The following is a 19,470-nucleotide window of genomic DNA, read 5'->3' on the forward strand; positions in this document are numbered from 1 at the left end:
GTCTATGTGTGCTCACATCTTGAAGATAAAGTCACATATTGACAAGCCGGGAGAGTTGGGTGTCAAAGTCTCGTGAAAGTTGGATGTTCAATCACTTTCTTAGTAACATAGTGAGTCTCTTTGGGACTACTATGAGACAGACTATGACATGACCCTTAATGATCTTATCTATTTGCTTGGTGTTGTGGAATCAGCAATGATTTTGAACACCAGTAAAGCAAATTTGATTAAAAGAACAACTTCCCAAGTCTTAAATGGACATTGACAATGGTAGCATTGGATATCTAGAAAAAGATTTCTCTTCCCAATGGAAAGGGATCGGCCATAGTCAACTCGGTTGACCAAATGGTAAAGAGAAAGACTAAGTCTAAGATAGTCTCATGTGCTATTACCAAAGGGTCCATGTGTTTTGTTGCCAAAGGAAGGGGCATTGGTTGCGAAGCTGCCCTATTCACCTGAAAGGTCATAAGGTTGATCGAGTCAAGATGTTTGACTCTACTTCGGGTAAAGTCCACTGACTAACTCTATTAAGTTTCTATTTGGAGATTCTTATTACATAATGTGAATGGGTCATATGTTGATGTTTTTAAGAATCAAAAGAAAAGATAGGAAGCTTAAAGAAGTATATGCTGATTCTGATTGCGAAGGTGGGTTACGATCGCATGGTTCGGTAATCAGAATTTTGAGCTGTTACTTAAGAGTTATAATATATTGCTTATGAAGAGATAACAACAAGGTTTTCATGTGGATTGTAAGGATAAGTTTTTCCGCAAAGTTTTAAAATAAAAGAAAAAAAGGGTTTTAATTTTATTTATTTTAAAAATATCCTTACAATGGCATCTGTGGAAAATTGTTGCTTATATGTTTCCAGTAATAGCAATATTGGAAAGTGGATTTGATTCTTTCATTTGTGGTAGTGTCTGAGTTTACCAAATGAAGAATGTTTTCATCACCCAAGTTTCAATTGGACAAAAACTTGGAATCATACAAGTTGTATTGTATGATGAATGAGAATTTTCATCTTTGAAAATTAAGACTAATTCTTTGATCACATGTATATGTGAGTCATTTGAAGGACTAAGGAATTAGGTACACTGGGTGTGCGCTTGTCAAGGTCCGCCACAAAGATTGATTTGTCATGATTTACTAAAGATTAGTAAATATGATTATACATATAAGGTTAAGTATAAATCTGTAACATTGGAAAGGATAAAATGTATGACAAAACAAATGAGAAGAATCAAATTAGGCAGAAAGATTAAAGTTTCTCAAATCTGAAAGGATGGGAGAGTACTTTAGTATCATATTTCATGATCATCTTAATGATTATGAAACCATATCACAAATTCATACTCTAAGGACGTCTTAGTGCATTGTTATGGCTAAGAAGAGAGGTCATGAATTGTTGGATTGGTTAAAATCAAGAAGATGAGTCATACTTCGTTCCAAAACAATTCTTAGAGTCATACTCCAAGATTGTAACCTTGAGTGACATAAAGGAAGATTTATTAACACTAGTCAAATGTAAGAGTAAAATGTTTTCTACTCTTGTCGATTTGAGATTGGTAAGTTGTGATGTCTTGGATGAAACAAAGACCAATTGTGTGAAGTGTTAGTCTTGATAAGAATCCGCACTATCCCTTGAATATTTGTTTTGTCAAGGAATGGTTCTTGACTAGGGAAACTTATATGTCAAGAGGACAGTGGGAGCCTTAAAGATCCTGAAAGAGTTTCAAGATTTAATCAAGAGTAAAACCTATAATTTATCACTAGCACACGACTTAAGGTTTGCAACCTATCGTGTTGACATAATTCTTATTTCTGTACCTACTTCAAATAAGTTGAATTTGCATGTGAGTTATCAGAGTTCAACTTGGAAGCATTGGTGGGCCTTGTGCTACCAAGGTGACAAGAAACTAAGATTGAACAAGTTTAATCCATGTAAGGCTAAATTTGTCACTAACCTTATCTTGTGATTATGGTTTTGACAAATTCACATGGATAGGAACTCATACACTATAAAATCTAAGTTTCATAAGGTTTCTCTCCGATTAATGAAAATGATGGTGAGGAAACGTTTTCACTAAGTAGATTTTACGTAGATATCAATTGTGTCATTTGAATTTTCAAAAGTCGTTAGTGGAGCGCGTGTGGTTAACCGGCACTCTAACATGGACTTGTGAGAAATGGAAAATGCCTAAGCAATTGAGACTGTGATTACGGCATCCCTTTTCATAGTTCTGAAAATTGTTTAGACACACATGTAAGCTATCTAAGAAAGGGTGTATGAATCTAAATTTCAGAAGTCCAACAGATTTCTGGAAATATGTCAGAGCCAGTGGGAGCACAAGTGTTATGCTGATAATCATCATGTTAGTGGGAGCATGATTATTACGTTTAGTGTTGCATGTTAGCAATGTTAATTATAGAAAACAAAGTTTCAATTCGTGAAGTTGCAGGGGTTGAAAAGTTGTTTTGCTATAATTAAGGGAGAGGAAATTATACTTCATTTCAATTCTAGAAGCTTATATTGAGATTTTAATCATCTTTAGTCAAGGATATATGTATGAATTTTATGTCTGAATGGTTCTACTTAAGGAAATTCTATATATATCGCGTTCTCAAAATTCAATTATGACTACGGCATCCCTCTTCATAGTTAAATTTTAAGAACATGGCAAACAAAAAAAATATTGTAGCAAGAGACTGGTCTAGTATCATGTCTTTATGTGAGACATCATGAATCATGTCCCATATGCTTCGGATATAGGATCGATTTCATGTGCTATAATATTCATCCTTTCTAAACTTTCCAAATGCTCAGGGCATTTAGAGGGGAAAAGTCTAGAACTGGATATGACTAAAGTGATTAAGCAATTGTTGAGGATAATCTGAGGTTTGCCAAAGATTGGGTGCTCAGGGACATTTGGAAGTATAGTGTTAATTTTGGCAGGACCATATTGACATTTTCTGAAAAGAGGCAACTCTTGTTCGGAAGTGATAGTCAAAATGGGACTATGGAAATGTCTCCATAGGTGGAAGTTATTCAATCTATGTAAGATTAGAAAACCTTAATACAAGAAGGATGTTCAAAGCAATGTACTTTGAATATGAGACTTTCGTTCCATAGAAGTTGACCTTCTTTGGAATACTCTGTGATGACTGGTGACAAGGTTTTGGTGACTTTGTGCATAATCATTACAAGAGGAACATTGCATAAAAGTTTAAAATCTAACAGTTTTCTTTGGTAAATGATAGGAATCGGGGATTCTCACATTTACAATAAGGATTTGGGATTGTGAAATGAGTATCAATGGAATCATGTTCAATTGATCTACATCACAATGTAAGGATCATAGACAAACATAGTGTGCATACTTGGGGTATGGCATAACTATTGTTTAGAAAACAAAGTGTACATGCTAGGAGCATGGGACGACTGTTGTTTTTATTCAAGTCTTAAGTTGATTATTTGAAACATTGAATAATGTGTAATCAATATGGTGATAAATAAAAGGTGGTTTTATTTATATTCAAAAGGGTTCTGAGACCATATTGGATTCGATTATTATTGTGTTTCACTTTGCATGTTTTGACTTCCAAAATAGCTAGGTTATTCTTTTCGAATGACTAAGTTATTTAAACACTCCATTGTCTTTCATATGTTGGAAGTAGGTATGAATCAAGACTGTCATGAATCGGGTTTGTAGATGGCTAAATGGGTTTAGTCATAGCAATGGTTGCTACAACATTCATGAGTGCTCATAAGTTATGAGTATTGGAATAAACCCACGCTCACTTGTATCACTTCATGGAATTTATCTCGAGTGATCGTGAGATGGTAATATTATATAAATCTTCAAACCTGGAGATATGAGTTGTTACCTATGATTTAATTGTGCATTGACTGCACGTAAACGCATCAGTAACTTGATGTTATAAAACGTGCCTTTGTGTACAATTCAACAAGTAGTAGAACAAGCATATGAGTCGAAGTTTATCTGTTCCTTCTAGAAATAGAAGCAATATCTGGGCCCCTTGATGATTTTGTTGTGACCTATGTACCGGCCGGTCAGAACTAAATTGATGTGTTCGATTAAGTTCTTTGTCAAACAAATCGGAAATCGGGAAACAAACTGCTGGACAATAAGTACGACGTTGTTCCATGTATTTGTCCGGCTGATATCATGAGCACAGACGATTATATGATCACTTATCTAAAATGGCGCTTCATAGTTCAACAGAGTCTTCATAGTTCAACGGAGTTTTCGAGAGCTACGATTGTTGGTTGGTTCCTGAAGTAACATACGCAAATATAGTTATTAGACTTATCCAAGTGGGAGTCTGTTGGATAAGGTGTCTAAGTCCATAACTTATTTGGTATATACTTGACCCGACCCGGCATGGTCCATTTGGGTTGCATCTCATCCAAACTATTTAAGGATAATTTTATGAGAGTTATACACATATGTTATTTAATATATTATAAGTTATAATATATTAATATGAGGTTATGTTATTTAATTAGTTTTAGTCTTAAATTAATTATGATTAATTTAGAGATTAAAAGGAAGACTAATTAGATTATGGGCTATTGGTTTTATATAGTGTGGGCTAATGCTCTTTTGTTAATAGGCTAGGCTTATATGGAAGTCCATGGATGATCCATGGAGCTTTTAACCCATGGATCCTTGGAAAGGAAAGGTCATGGGTTATTAGGGTTTCACGCTAACCATGCACACTATATAAGCATGCTTATGGAGCATGAAATGGTGCCTAGTGTAACTAGTGAACTAGTGTGTGTGTGTGTGCTTGTGTGTGGCCGAAAATACAAGTGTGTATTCTCTCTCAAAGTTTTCCAAGAGTTTGTGGTGTTTTGTGATTCCATTTGAGGCATTCACACTATTGGTGCTTGGCCCTCAAACTCCTTAGAACCAAACTCATCAAAAAAAGGTATGTAATCTCTTCTAACTCTTTTATGTTGAAATGTTCCCCATGCCATGTTAGATAGGTTATAAACCTTGGAAAATTATTATTTTGCATGTATTTAGACAAACATAGATCCAAGGTTTATTAGGGTTGCATGCACACTTAGGAAGTGTTAGATTGCTCAAAATCCAACATAGATATACTTATGAATTGAATGAACTGCACATAATTAACACATGAAAGAGATAGGCCCTATATATATTAAACATATAGTTGTGTTACATCCGAGTTTAGACAAAAGTTTTTGACCTTCCTAAAAGGTCTCCGATTACAAAAAGTTTAAAGAAAATATGACTTTTATCCGAAGTCCTAACTTATGACAAAATTTAGGATTTTCGCAAGCACTACTTGCAACGTAGGTTGCGCTTGGAGCTTGATTCCGCATCCGATTGCTTTGCTCCCATAAGACGCCTATCGAAGGCGGCCTGTTGTTCCCTTAATTTGGCGAGGGCTACAATCATTTGTGCCCAGAATGCCTCGATTTGGAGTTGGGCATTGTCCTGAGCTCTGTCCAGCCTACGGATGTCGGACGTGTGAACCTGAACTTCCACGTTGACTTCCCGAATCCGGCTATCTTAAACTCCAGATTGGTAAGACTGGTTGGCGAGTTTGCCCACCATGACTGGGAGTGCTCGATCGGCTGAACCTCCGCCGCGGACATCGTAGAAGTCTCGGCACATGCCGTAGGGAGGGCATAAGCACTGTTGTTAGCTCCAATGGTGGAGGTGACTCCCCCACACAGGAGTGGGTCCTTGGAAATTCCTCACATGGATGGGAGATTGTGGGGCCGGTGGATTGATAACCTCTGGCTCCGAATCTGTACCAGAGTCATCTCCTTCATCCAACTCTATAGGCTCTTCGTCTTCTTCAGGATCTTCTTCAATCCATCCTGCATTACCTTGGTTGGGGTAGTAGGAGTCATTGGGGTGATGGAATCTAGCCATTGAGTCTGTACGAGAATAGGATTAAGAATTTACTATAAGCTAGAGCACATGAAATTTACCCTTAAGTTTAATGGTTGTTGATACTCAAATACTCCCTTAGTATTATTTAACGATGTGTTTTTGGTAAGTTTTAAATTTGTTGTCCACTGCAGACACTCCTTGGCATACGTTAGTCGGCTCTCGGACAAATATAGTTGATCAGGCTATATTCTTCCCAGTTTCGATTACATATCCCAAGGCGTACCTGCACTGCACAACTTATTTATAATACTTCTAAAATGATCCGATATGAAAGTGTTATTAGTATGAAATGATTGCGTGCCTACTTTACAAAAACTAAATAAATTTTAATTTCAAAAGTATGGCTCTTCTCAGAGTGTTTTCGCCCAGTTGAGTTTATAGTTGTATACCAAAAAATGGTTTTGATATACTTAATTCCCTATAAACCATGCTCTGATACCAATCTGTCACACCCCCAAACCAGAACGGCGGAAACGTTCGGGGGCGGAGGACATCATATTCAGTATCATAACAGTTCATAGAAAGGAAAGTACACACCACCATACATATATAAAGGTTTTAAAAATGTTTACATAATGGTATTCATTACCTGTTAAAAAGATAAATACATAAACATCTTTCAAAAGAAGTAATTAACGCCAGCGCGTTAATTCCCAAAAGTTGATTTCCAACCTGCTTAGCGGTTCCCTGAGAATACAAGTTATTTCAAAGAGAAAGTGTCAACAACTAAGTTGGTGAGTTCATAAGTGGTTTAGAAAAATTGAATGCCATTCCAAATGAGTGTATGTTTTCCAAGAAAATCCCTTATTTTCTTATAAATGAAGGAATGCATGAGAATATTTGTGTTGTAAAATGCAGCTAGTTGAATCAAGAAAAACCCTTATTTTCCCTATTAGTTGTTGGTTTGTATACAGAAAAATCCCATATTTTCCTAAAGTAATCGTTAGTCTAATGTCCAAGACTAAAACTGAAAGCAAGTGATATGCTTTAGAAGATTGAAGCATAGATTTATATAATAAAACCTATAAGAAGATTTCAGTTGTTAGAAAAAGAGTAGTTTTAATAGCTACTCATTCATCAATCAGGCGTACTATAATAATTGTATATCCGGTGAGTTTTATAACCATACTAAACATAATATGCCTGTAGCGACGTTCTTCAGGCGTCGTAGCGTTATGACAAATTGTCACCCCAAAAGACGGATTGTAGCTAACAGTCAGGGCGCGGGATCATGACTTCCCGTATAGATCTATACAAATTTGACACATTGTCCGAACGGGAGACTCTGGTTATAGACAGAACTTGTAGCGATACATTTTAGCAAAAGGCAGTATTTGAAGATGTACACGTCTCACGGATTCTCAAGTAAGTATGTATTAAAGTAATAGTTTTGTATGCAAAGTTTATCCTTTTTCACAATGCTTGACAAAGCATAAAACATAAGTTCTTAGAATGTATAAAACGGTTTAGCAACGAAGGATACTTTGGAATTTCTAAAACTTGTATAAATCTAGTGCATGCAAAGTATGACAAGAGTTTTCACATAGTAGTAATGAATCAAAAGTGATTCATTTGATAAAAACGAGTAGAGTGAAACTTTATGAACTATACGATAATATCTGTATTTTTACTTGTAATCCCCCTCTAAAAGAGTATAAAAAGCATTTAAAAACGTATTTAAAGTGTGTTTGTAGGGGTATGAACTCACCTGATAGATTGAAGAAGGTGTGTCGGAAACCGAGCAGAACTTTGACTTGAAAAAGCGGATTTCTCGGGATTCTCGGGAATCTCGGGAGCATAAAACTTCCTTCGGGGCTTGAGTATTAGAACCAGGGCTTCGGGATATTTATTGCACGTAAAAGGAGGAAACATAATAAAAACGAGAGAAAATGAGCAAGTTTACCCGGAACCCTCGCATCCCTTTTATAGGGGCTGAGAGGCCTCGGTACGCGGGGCATACGAGGGTACGCGGGGCATACTCGTGCGTCATGCCTGACCGAGTCCTCGACTGCCTCGGCTTCGGATGGGACGGGACGGGGTAGCCTCGCATAGGGGCGACGTGGACGAACCGAAGCCTAGGCCTTGAGTACGCGGGGCGTACGCCTGTACGTGGTGTGTAACTCGGATGGACCCGGTGACTCATCCTTCGGATAATACCGATTTTTGAATTTAATTTATATATTACTTATTTAGCAAACTTCAAAAATTCATATCTCCTTCATATGAACTCTGTTGTCGACGTTCTTTATATCCACGCGTAGGTGAGACTAAGCTCTACAACTTTCGTTTAGACTTCAACGGCAAATTTCAAAATTATTTTTATTATTTGTTTTTAAAAGGTCGGGGTAAGAAAAGTTCTTTTAATAATTCATAACTTTTTCATACGACGTCAGATTTGGGCGTTATTTTTATGTATGTTTGCAGTTTAATGATATCTATGACTTTCATTTAGACACCTAAGGTCAAAAAGTATTTTATCGAAACTTCGCGTTTACGTATATCCGTATTGCCGGTTTTTGTCGGAAGACTTAGAATGGTCATAACTTCTTCGTTATAACTTGGACTTTTGTGTTCTTTATATGTTTGGAAACCTTAAGACGATGTCTACTACATAATGTACTCCAAACAGAGCTTTTGAATATTTCATTTTTCGATGATATTCCTATTACTTTTCAAAGAGGTTACAAGACTTGATTTTTAATGTCCTGAAATAACGGGTTGTTACACAAACTGCTGGACAATAAGTAAGACATTGTTCCATGTATTTGTCCGGATGATATCTAGAACAGAGGATTATATGATCACTTATCTTAAATGGCGTATTATCATCTTCTCGGTTCCGAGAGACCTTGAAAGAGCTACGATTGTCGTTCGGTTCCTGAAGTATTACAGTTATAGTTATTAGACTTATCCAAGTGGGAGACTGTTGGATAAGGTGTCTAAGTCCATAACTATTTATGGTATGTACTTGACCCGACCCGGCATGGACCATTTGGGTTGCATGGCACCATGCAATTGGATAGACTAAATGAGAGAAATAACACTTGTGGATTATTAATATATTATAAGTTCTAATATATTAACAATATTATTTAATTAGTTTGATCAAGATTTAATTTAGTGATCAAAAGATAACTAATTAAATATATGGGTTGATTATGTAAATCATCCATAACTTGTATAGTGGGCTAAGAGGCTCCATGGATTATCAAGTTGGGTTCCACCCATAGGATGCTCCATGGATGCTCCATGGGAGTTACAAACCCATGGGTCATGGAAATGAAGAGTCATGACACATTAGGGTTTACATGGTGTAACCCTAGATATGTCAACACTATATAAGAAACCCATTCTCCACCAAAATCGACCACACATATGAAACAAGAGGGCTAGGCCGATTTTAGAAGTGTGTGTTCTCTTTAAAGTCATTCCAAGAGCATTTGATGTTGTGTGAAGCACTTGAGGTATCACACTTGGGGTGCTAGGCTCACAAGGTTTCAAGGATCATAAGAAACAACAAGGTAAGTTATTCTATCTTTCATTCAAGTTAAAAAAAAAATGTTCCCCATGTATGCTAGATAGGAATATAACCTTGGAATTCAAATTTGCATGATAATTAGACAAACATAGATCCAAGGTTATTAGGTTATTAGGGTCGCTGTGATGAGGTGGATTTATGATATTGAGGGATGCTTATATACGTGTTCTTGCCCGGAGCATCTGAGAGTTCGGTTCGCGCTGAACCAGCTTCGCTTTGGAGCGAAGGACTAGTGGAAGTTTGTGACAGCGCACTATTCTTCTGCAGAGCTTGCCGCGGTGACCTGGGAGAGGTTCACCGCTATGTTTCGTGATAAGTACGTTCCCCCGGTAGAAAGGGAACGTTTGGCCCAGGAGTTCTTAACCCTCAAGCAGGGTACCGAGTCTATTATAGTGATCACCAGGATGTTCCATGAGAGGACGATGTTCTGCCCTGAGCACGTGTCTTCCGAGCAGGCACGCATGAGTAGACATTTGAGCATTTTGAGGAGAGAAATCCATGAGTTCATGGCGAAATTGACGTACCGGACATTTTCCAAGCTCCAGAAAAATGTCCGGAAGAGGGAGATTGAGCTAGAGACTCAGGCTATGGAGGAGGCGAAGTCTCAGGAGAGGGATCGGCGACCAGCACAGTCCCAGTTGGTTGCCAAGCGGGCCAAGCCCGCCGATTCGAGATTAGGGAACCAGAAGGGCCGCACTCGTGGCAAGTGCGGCAAGAGTCATGAGGGGGTGTGTAGGGAAGGTTCTTGCTACAAGTGTGGCAAGGAGGAGCACATGGCCAAGGATTTCCCCAAGGGGTTTGCAGTCTGTTTTCACTGCAACCAGACCGGACATCATTAGGCCGAGTGTCCGCAGTTACGAGGGTCAGCTCAGGGAGCATCTCAGCAATCTGCACCTCCTTCCATGCAAGCTACGGAGAGTCGGCCGGTGAAGGCCAAGGCGCCAAAGGCTCGCGGGAGAGCCTTCCAGTTGACAGCGGAGGAGGTCCGCGCAGCGCCCGATGTTGTGGCTGGTATGTATTCTTTCATCTATTTATTTTGAGTTGTAATGTTATGCTTATATTATGATATGTGTAGGTACATTTCTTGTGAGTTTTGTACCTGCTTTGGTGTTATTTACCTCGGGTACGAGTCGGTCTTTTGTGTCGTTAGCCTTTTGACAACACATCAATATCTGTCGTGAGGCATTGAGTCGGCCTTTGCGAGTTTCCATTACTGATGAGAGAGCGGTTTATGCCACTGATGTGATTCGAGGATGTGTGCTCGAGATTTTCGGCGTTGAGTTTCTGATTGATTTGGTCCCGATTGTGATGGGAGATGTCTATGTCATCGTCGGCATGGACTGGTTGAGCAGGTTTGGAGCGGTTATCAACTGCGAGCGATAGCTGGTGACCATACGAGACCCTATTGGGGGAGTTCTCACGGTTTATGGCGAGGGTACCCGTTCCGGGTCAGCATTTTGTTCGGCTGCTAGAGCGACACAGAGTGTACAACAGGGTTGTAGCGTGTTTATGGCCTATGTGATGGATACGAGAGTAGGTTTATAGAGACCAAGGTCGGTCGATGAGGTCCCGATAATGCGTGAGTTCCCGGATTTTTTCCCCGAAGAGTTGTCGGGTGTGCCTCCCGAGAGGCATTTGGAGTTCCGTGTCGATTTGGTTCCGGGGGCAATGCCTATCACCAAGGTGCCCTATCGCCTTGCGCCCCCAGAGATGCAGGAGTTATCCTCACAGCTTCAGGAGCTGCTGGGAAAGGGGTTTATACGGCCGAGTAGCTCGCCGTGGGGCGCGCCGATCCTTTTTGTCAAGAAGAAGGATGGTTCACACCGGATGTGCATTGATTACCGAGAGTTGAACAAGTTGATAGTCAAAAACCGTTACCCCTTGCCAAGGATCGGCGATTTGTTCGATTAGTTGCAGGGAGTGTCTTGGTTCTCCAAGATTGATCTAAGGTCTGGATATCACCAGAAGAGAGTGCGTGATGAGGATATCCACAAGACATCGTTCAGGACTCGTTATGGACATCACGAGTTCATGGTGATGCCATTCGGGCTCACCAATGCACCGGCAGCATTCATGGATCTCATGAATAGGGTGTGCAAGCCGATGTTGGATCGTTCAGTGATTGTGTTCATCGATGATATATTGGTGTATTCGAGATCCAGAGAGCAGCATGAGGAGCATTTGAGGGAGATCCTCAGAGTTCTGAGATCGGAGAGGCTGTATCCCAAATTCTCCAAGTGCAACTTTTGGTTACGAGAGGTCCAGTTCCAAGGACACATCATCAACCAGGATGGGATATTGGTCGAACCGGCCAAGATTGAGGCGACAATGAGTTGGGAGGTGCCAAGATCCCATTTAGAGATCAGGAGTTTTCTGGGGTTGGCTGGTTATTATCGGAGATTTATCAAGGATTTCTCCAGGATTGTTGTTCCTCTCACCAGACTGACCCGGAAGGGTGTGGCTTTCAGTTGGGGCCCGGAGCAGCAAGCCTCATAAGAGACACTTCGCCAGAGATTATGTGAAGCCCCAGTGTTAGCCCTTCTAGAGGGAATGGAAGAGTTTGTGGTATATTATGACGCATCGATATCGGGATTTGATGCGGTGCTGATGCAGAGAGGGCATGTGATAGCATACGCATCGAGGAAGCTGCAGCCTCATGAGACGAGGTATCCTACTCATGATCTGGAGTTGGGGGCATGGTGTTCGCCCTCAAGATCTGGTGTCACTATTTGTATGGGGTCCGGTGTACCATTTACACGGATCACAAGAGCTTGAAGTATTTGATGGATCAGCCCAACCTGAATATGCGACAGAGGAGATGGTTGGATGTGGTAAAGGAATATGAGTGTAAGATCCTGTACCACCCGGGCAAGGCTAATGTAGTCGATGCCCTGAGTCGCAAGGCGGAGAGTACCCTGTTGCGAGATGTCTGTTTAAGGTTGACAATGATGACTTCGGTATTGGACACCATTCGGGAGGCCAAGGTAGAGGCCATGAGACCGGAGAACCGCAAAAAAGAGCAAGTGATCGGGCAGGTATCTGAGTTCATTGCTGATAGCCGAGGGCTTATGACCTTCCAGGGCCGGATTTGGGTGCCATTTAAGGACGGGGCACATACCATTTTGATGGAGGAGGCGCACAGGTCGAGGTTTTCAATCCATCCCAGGGCCACTAAGATGTATTTGGACCTGAAGAGAGACTATTGGTGGCCTTGTATGAAGAGGGATGTGGCATGGTTTGTAGAGAGGTGCTTGACCTGTCGCAAGGTTAACACCGAGCACCAGTGTCCGCATGGCAAGTTCCAGCCACTTGAGGTTCCCCAGTGGAAGTGGGAACAAATTTCCATGGATTTTATCACCAAATTGCCGAGGACTGCGGGAGGTGTCGATGCAATTTGGGTGATCATCGACCGGCTGACGAAGAGCTCTCATTTTCTTGCTATCAGTGAGAGCTCTTCCGCAGAGAGACTGGTGGAGGTGTATGTGAGGGAGGTGGTATCACGGCATGGTGTACTGATCTCGATTGTGTCAGATCAAGATGTGTGTTTCACTTTCAGGTTCTGGAAGAAGTTTCATGAGGAGTTGGGTACTAGGTTGCATTTCAGTACCGCTTAACACCTATAGATGGACAGACAGAGTGAGCGGACGATTCAGATGCTCGAGGACATGCTTCGGGCATGTGTTTTAGACTTCGGAGGGAGTTGGGACACGTATCTACCATTGGCTAAGTTTTCCTATAACAACAGCCACCATTCGAGCATTGGTATGCCTCCCTTCGAGTTGTTGTATGGGAGGAGGTTTCGGACTCCCATCTATTGAGGAGAGGTAGGGCAGCGAGTGATGGGCAGCACTGAGATAGTGCTTCAGACGACAGAGTAGATACAGTAGGTTAGACAGAGGTTGCTGACGGCCCAGAGTCGCCAGAAGAGTTATGCGGATATGCGGTGATCCGAGCTTGAGTTCCAAGTGGGAGACCTCGTACTCCTAAAAGTGTCTACTTGGAAAGGAGTGATTCGATTCAGAAAGAGGGGCAAGCTGGGGCCCCGGTATATTGGTCCGTTTAGAGTGATTGCGAGGGTGGGCAAGGTAGCATATCATTTGGAGCTACCTGAGGAGTTGAGCCAGATTCATGACACCTTCCACGTGTCACAGCTGAGGAAGTGTATAGCTGATGAGTCGGTAGTGGTGTCGTTGGAAGATATCCAAGTGGACGCAAGTCTAAGTTATGTTGAGAGACCGATCGCGATCTTGTACCGGAAGATCAAGGTTCTGAGGAACAAGGAGGTGCCTCTAGTTCGGGTCCAGTGGCAACATCGGAGAGGGTCCGAGCTGACTTCGGAGCCAGAGTCAGAGATGTGGGAGCAGCATCCGGAGTTGTTTTCGGCATGAGACTTCGAGGGCGAAGTCTGTTGCTAGTGGGGGAGAATTGTAACATACCGAAATTCAGGTAAAGCTATTTAACCCTTCTCTTTTGTCAAGTGGTCAAGATTAGTCCTTGGGTGGAAATTGTAGCAAATGAGTACGTTGGGCGTACTAGAGAGTACGATGCGCGTACTCATACGCTTAACTTGGGCGCGGACTCGCCTAGGTACGCTGGGCGTACCCAGGGTTACGCTGGGCGTAGCGGGCCCAGATGCAAACCCTAATATTTGGCTTGTGCACTATATAAGGAATGCTAAGGCTTTATCCTCAGCCACCATACCAGAGAGTGAAACCCTAAGAGAGCCTTCCTTTCGTCCTTAAGCTTGTGTGTGAGTGTTTTGAGCTAAAAAGTGCCTTGGTGTGTTAGTAAAGAAGAAGGAGATGAGCTTGTGGAGGCTAGGGCTTGAAGTGCAAGTTTGGATCTAAGATCTTCAGAGGAAGGAGCTTCATCTAAAGGTATAAGCTCAAAACTTTCCTCTTTATTTTGGTATGGTGTTGCATGGTCCTTTTCTAGGGTTAAAAGTCCCAAAGGTGGAGGCTTTGTGAGTGCAAAGGACTCCATGGAACTAAATCTGTCCCATTTCAGTGATATTTGTGTTATAGATCCATAAAAATTCCAACTTGGTCATTGTTATGGGGTCATGCTTGAGTTATGAGCTTTTCTAGGGTTGGGAATGGAATGTTATGGGTGTTAGTGACTTGTCCAGCCATGAAATGGCTTAAAGTCACCAACATTATGGATTAAGAGGCTTAGAAATGGTCAGATCTAGAAGTTGGACGTGTGTCTTAACTGTTTAAGACCCTAAGAGCTAAGGAGTCTAAAGTTGGGAGTTACGCGGGGCGTAATCCCAGTACATGCGGCGTAAGGGGTCGCGTTCCCCGTTTCTGTGAGGTCGCCGGGTACGCCCAACGTACAGGTTTGGTACGCGCAGCGTAACCCGGAGAGTTGACTTTTGTTGACTTTTCGGGTTTGGTCAACTTTAGGGTCCTTGAGCCATGAGAGGGGTAAAATGGTCTTTTACCCTTCTGAGAGTACTAAGAGAGGGAATATTCTAGCCTTGAGAGTTGTATTTATTAAGAGTGTTTATTCCATGTGATTAGGCAGAGGCTAGACTAGATTTTTACCGAGTTCGAGATTACCGAGTTACCCGAGGTGAGTCTTCTCACTATACTTTACCAGAGAGCAGTAATTAGTGTTATGTGACAGAGTGTTTTGTATGTTTTTGTATGGTGTGATTTCTATGTGATTTGTGCTATTTATGATTCATAGTTTACAGAGTTAGGACCTGAGGGTCCACAGAGTTAGGACCAGAGGGTCCACAGAGTTAGGACCAGAGGGTCCATAGAGTTATAGGACTGCAGGGTCCTACTGAGACACACTGACCAGAGGGTCATACATATTTATAGCCTTGAGTGGCTAATATGTGTTGTATGTGGTATTTTGGGGAACTCACTAAGCATTTATGCTTAAAGTGTTGTGTTATGTGTTTCAGGTACCAGTGACGATCGCGAGAAGGCGCCGGCATGATCAGTACACACATTAGGAGTTTTTATACATTATGATCTTGGGTTGTGTTTTATGAATTGAGATGTGATACAATGACATTTTTATAATAATTGTGAAGGAAAGTGTGTTTTTAAATTGTGAAAAATTATTTGAAAATTTGGGTGTTACAACTTATATGCATTTTTTTAATAATTTATTGAAAATATGTTTTATGGTAAGTATGGTTGCGTGCAAATGATATTTTGACTTATTTACCTTCTGGGTGCTTTCTTGGGATTATATGTTTGATGGGAACAGGTGGGGTGTTTAATCGTCGTGAACATGATGGATTTGCGTGATCGGTGGGGATGAGAATTGATAATTATACCCATTTCCTTGGATATTAAAAAAATGATTAAAATAGATGGGTTGTGCCAAGGGGAAGGGAAACGAGCATTTGGTTCTTTTTCTGGATAATTAATCGTTCCCCCAAATTGTGTCATCGGGTGATTTTTTTACGGTATGATTTATTGAAAACATATGATAAAACTATGTGCTTTTTTAAGTGACAGAAATATATGTGCAACGCAAACTCACTAGGCCTTAGGATTAACCATTTAGAAACTTTAAATGTACGCACACAGAAACTATTTAGCTAATGGTAATGGAAAGTGTGACAACTCAAAATTTCTATCTTATAACAAACTATGCATTCAATCAAAGTCAAACTTACTTCTGCTAATTTTTAGCTGTTTTGGAGCCAGTTTGGGTGTTTTAATCTTAAATACATCAGAGGTAATTATAGGAGGTATACTCTAGAGTTAAGTGTACAACCCTTAAGTCTTAAAACTCCAAGAGTTTGGAGTTTACGGCCATAAAATGGAGTTTATGGTCGTAAACTCTAACATATAAATATGACACTTAGTCATTTTAGGTCATTTTTACCATTTTCAAGCCTAGAACTCATTCTCTCTCAAGTATCATCCAAGTTCTTCACTAGATCTTCAACTTGGTAAGTGTTTCCTTCCGTGATTAGTTGATATACTTCAATATCTAGTGTTTTTACATGATTTCATCCATGAAATCTCTTCATTTGATAGATCTTCAAGTGTTCTCATTTCACCAAGAACACCAAGAACACACACTAGTGTTCTTGAGCCTTAAACACCCTTACAAGATTCTATATTGTAAGTACTCTTGTCTTAGCTTGTTATATACTTGAATCAACTAGTTTACACCTAGAAAACATCAAGAAAACAAGATCAAAAGGGTGTTTACGGCCAAGGAATCTCCTTGGGCTGTAAACACTAATTAAGGGTGCAAATGAACCTTAATCCCTTCCAAAGCCTTGGGATCAAGTCTAGAACACTAAAAACATGAGCTAAGCAACTTAAAATTTGAATTGGTACAAAATACCATGAGTTTATGACCGTAAACTCATGGAGAAATGGTCCTTGGGCCGTAAACCCTAGTTAGTGGTGCAATGGTGCCACCATTCCTTCCTAAGGCTTAGACTTGATCATAGAACACTTCATTATGATTTGTAAGACCTTATAACACAACTTGGTACTTAATACCAGGAGTTTATGGCCGTAAGCTCATGGGGAAATTACCCCTTGGCCGTAAACTCATGTGGTTATTACCATTTGGGCCATAAACTCCAATAAGAGGCCCTACACCCCTTATATGCAACCCTATGTGGTTTAACACTTCATTACAAGTGTTTCCTAGTCCCTAAGGTTGTTCCATTACATAATTAGTTGTTATAAACACTAACTGTAAGCATATATGTTTCATTATATGTTAAACAGGATCCGTGTGTGCTCAATTCTTCACTTGACACTTAGCATCCTTTACCGATCTTACATTCGCATCACTCACTACATGTGAGTTCATACCCCTTAAATTATCTTTTAAATGATTTTAAATGCTTTTATGGGGGGAATACAAGTAGAAAACATGCTAGTAATATAATCAATCACACGTGATTTATAATTGTGTTTCAAACAAGGATTTCATATATACTTCAAACTGTGTTTCAAAACAAACTACTTTTAAATTGTTTTATAAACTGACATCAAGTCATTATTTATTTATTGTTAAAAACTCTTTAATGGTATTACAAAACCTCTTTTAACTTATATATACTGTCAAAAACATGTCTATATATGTATAGTTATATACATAATGTTTAAAGGACATAGGACTGCTAGCTTGCTTTATTCCCTTTTCCTTGTTTGGATGTGGACTTAGGGTATCGGCCAGTTGTCTGAAGGTCGTCTAAATATTAGATATATATTATGTATACATATGTTGACACAAAAGTTCTATTCAATCAGTTCAGTATCTTTGGGTAGCAAAGGTGTACATTCATCTATTCATATTCATAACTTACTCATAAACTATAATAGGTATAGTTTAGGAGAATACTATCATATACAAGTACTATAACAGAGAATACTATACTAGAGAATACTAGACAGAGAATACTATAACAGAGAATACTATACAAAGGATACTATACATAGAATACTATTACTATAACAAGTATACTATAACAAGATTCAGAGATAACATAATGTGAGATACTACTTCATGACACATCGACCATTTCGTTATGTCACGTTTTGTAACCATAATCTCCTGGAGGGAGAACATGAGTTTGCATATCGATCTATACTGGATTGATTATACTACACCTTTGATGTTCGCTACAATGGGATTTGCAAGTCCACGGGTGCTGAATGTCATTTCTTCCGACGTCTTTCATCGTCGTGTTATAGTCAGATTAGTATGGTAATAATCATATCACGTTTTGCCTTAATTAAACCATTGGTTTTAAGGTAGTTATTACTTCAGTGATTAATACAAATAATATTGCAGTACACATATACATTTTTCCACTATATTCAAATTGTGATCTTCTCAAATAAAGGGTAATATAAAACTATATTTTGGTAATGATAGTCATACTTGGGAAAAGCATTCACTTTTACAAAGGAACAAACATACAAAACAGTCCGGTCTTGGTATAAGACTACTTTTTATACTAGTAGAAAATATAGGATTTTCTAGGAGTTTCAAACATATACAAACATTTACATTGATCAATTACAAACATTTTCATCAAACTTATACGAACATTGACACTAAATACTTATGAACTCACCAGCTTAAATGTTGATCTACACTTTCAAAATAACTTGTATTCTCAGGTCACCAGTAGACAGGTACCGATGATCAGGTTTTGAGAAGACGGAGCATCTTCAAGACTCGCCTTTTATTTTGATTATTCATTTTTGGTGTCTTATTACTATTAAAGAACACACTTGTATGAAATTATACTATTAATGCAATGGACGATGTTGTTGCTTATTTACTACTTTGCATTGTTATGATAATGTACTTGACATCCTCCGCCCCAGAACGTTTCCGCCATTCTTGGTTTTGGGGTGTGACAGATTGGTATCAGAGCATTGTTTATAGTGAATCGAGTATATCAACCCATAAAAGTTATACAAACTACAAACACAATGGATGAAAATACTCTGGCCAAGAGTTTATACTTTTAAGTACTAAAATACTTAACTAAAAGTATACATAATTACATACCTACATACTTACTATAGAACAGTGTCAAACTAGAACATAACAAAAGTATTACGATTGTTGAACATCACAAGTGAGCTCAGGGATGTATGGTCAGTTTTGGGAGTGACATAGCCTGATCAACTATGTTGGTCCGAAAAGTGATTAGCATATGCCGAGAATGGTTGTGATGTATCAACAAGTCTAAAAACTTACCAACACTACTACAATGAGAACATTAGAACATAACATAAACTTAAAATACTATAGGAGTATTTTGTGTTACTATAATTAATTATTTGAGAACTAAACAGGTCTTTATTAGTATGTTAATGGTTGCTAAGTGGATACACTGCGGTTATATGTAACTATGGTGGCATAGACTTAGAATCTGTGATCTTTGCTTTACTTCCTGTTCCTTGTTTGGTTGTGGACTTAGGGTTAGGGTCACTTATTCGAAGGTCTATCCTGTTTTGGTTACAC

This window comes from Lactuca serriola, chromosome 4 (assembly GCF_051521515.1).
Source record: "Lactuca serriola cultivar US96UC23 chromosome 4, Lser_US96UC23_V15, whole genome shotgun sequence".
NCBI lineage: Eukaryota > Viridiplantae > Streptophyta > Magnoliopsida > Asterales > Asteraceae > Lactuca > Lactuca serriola.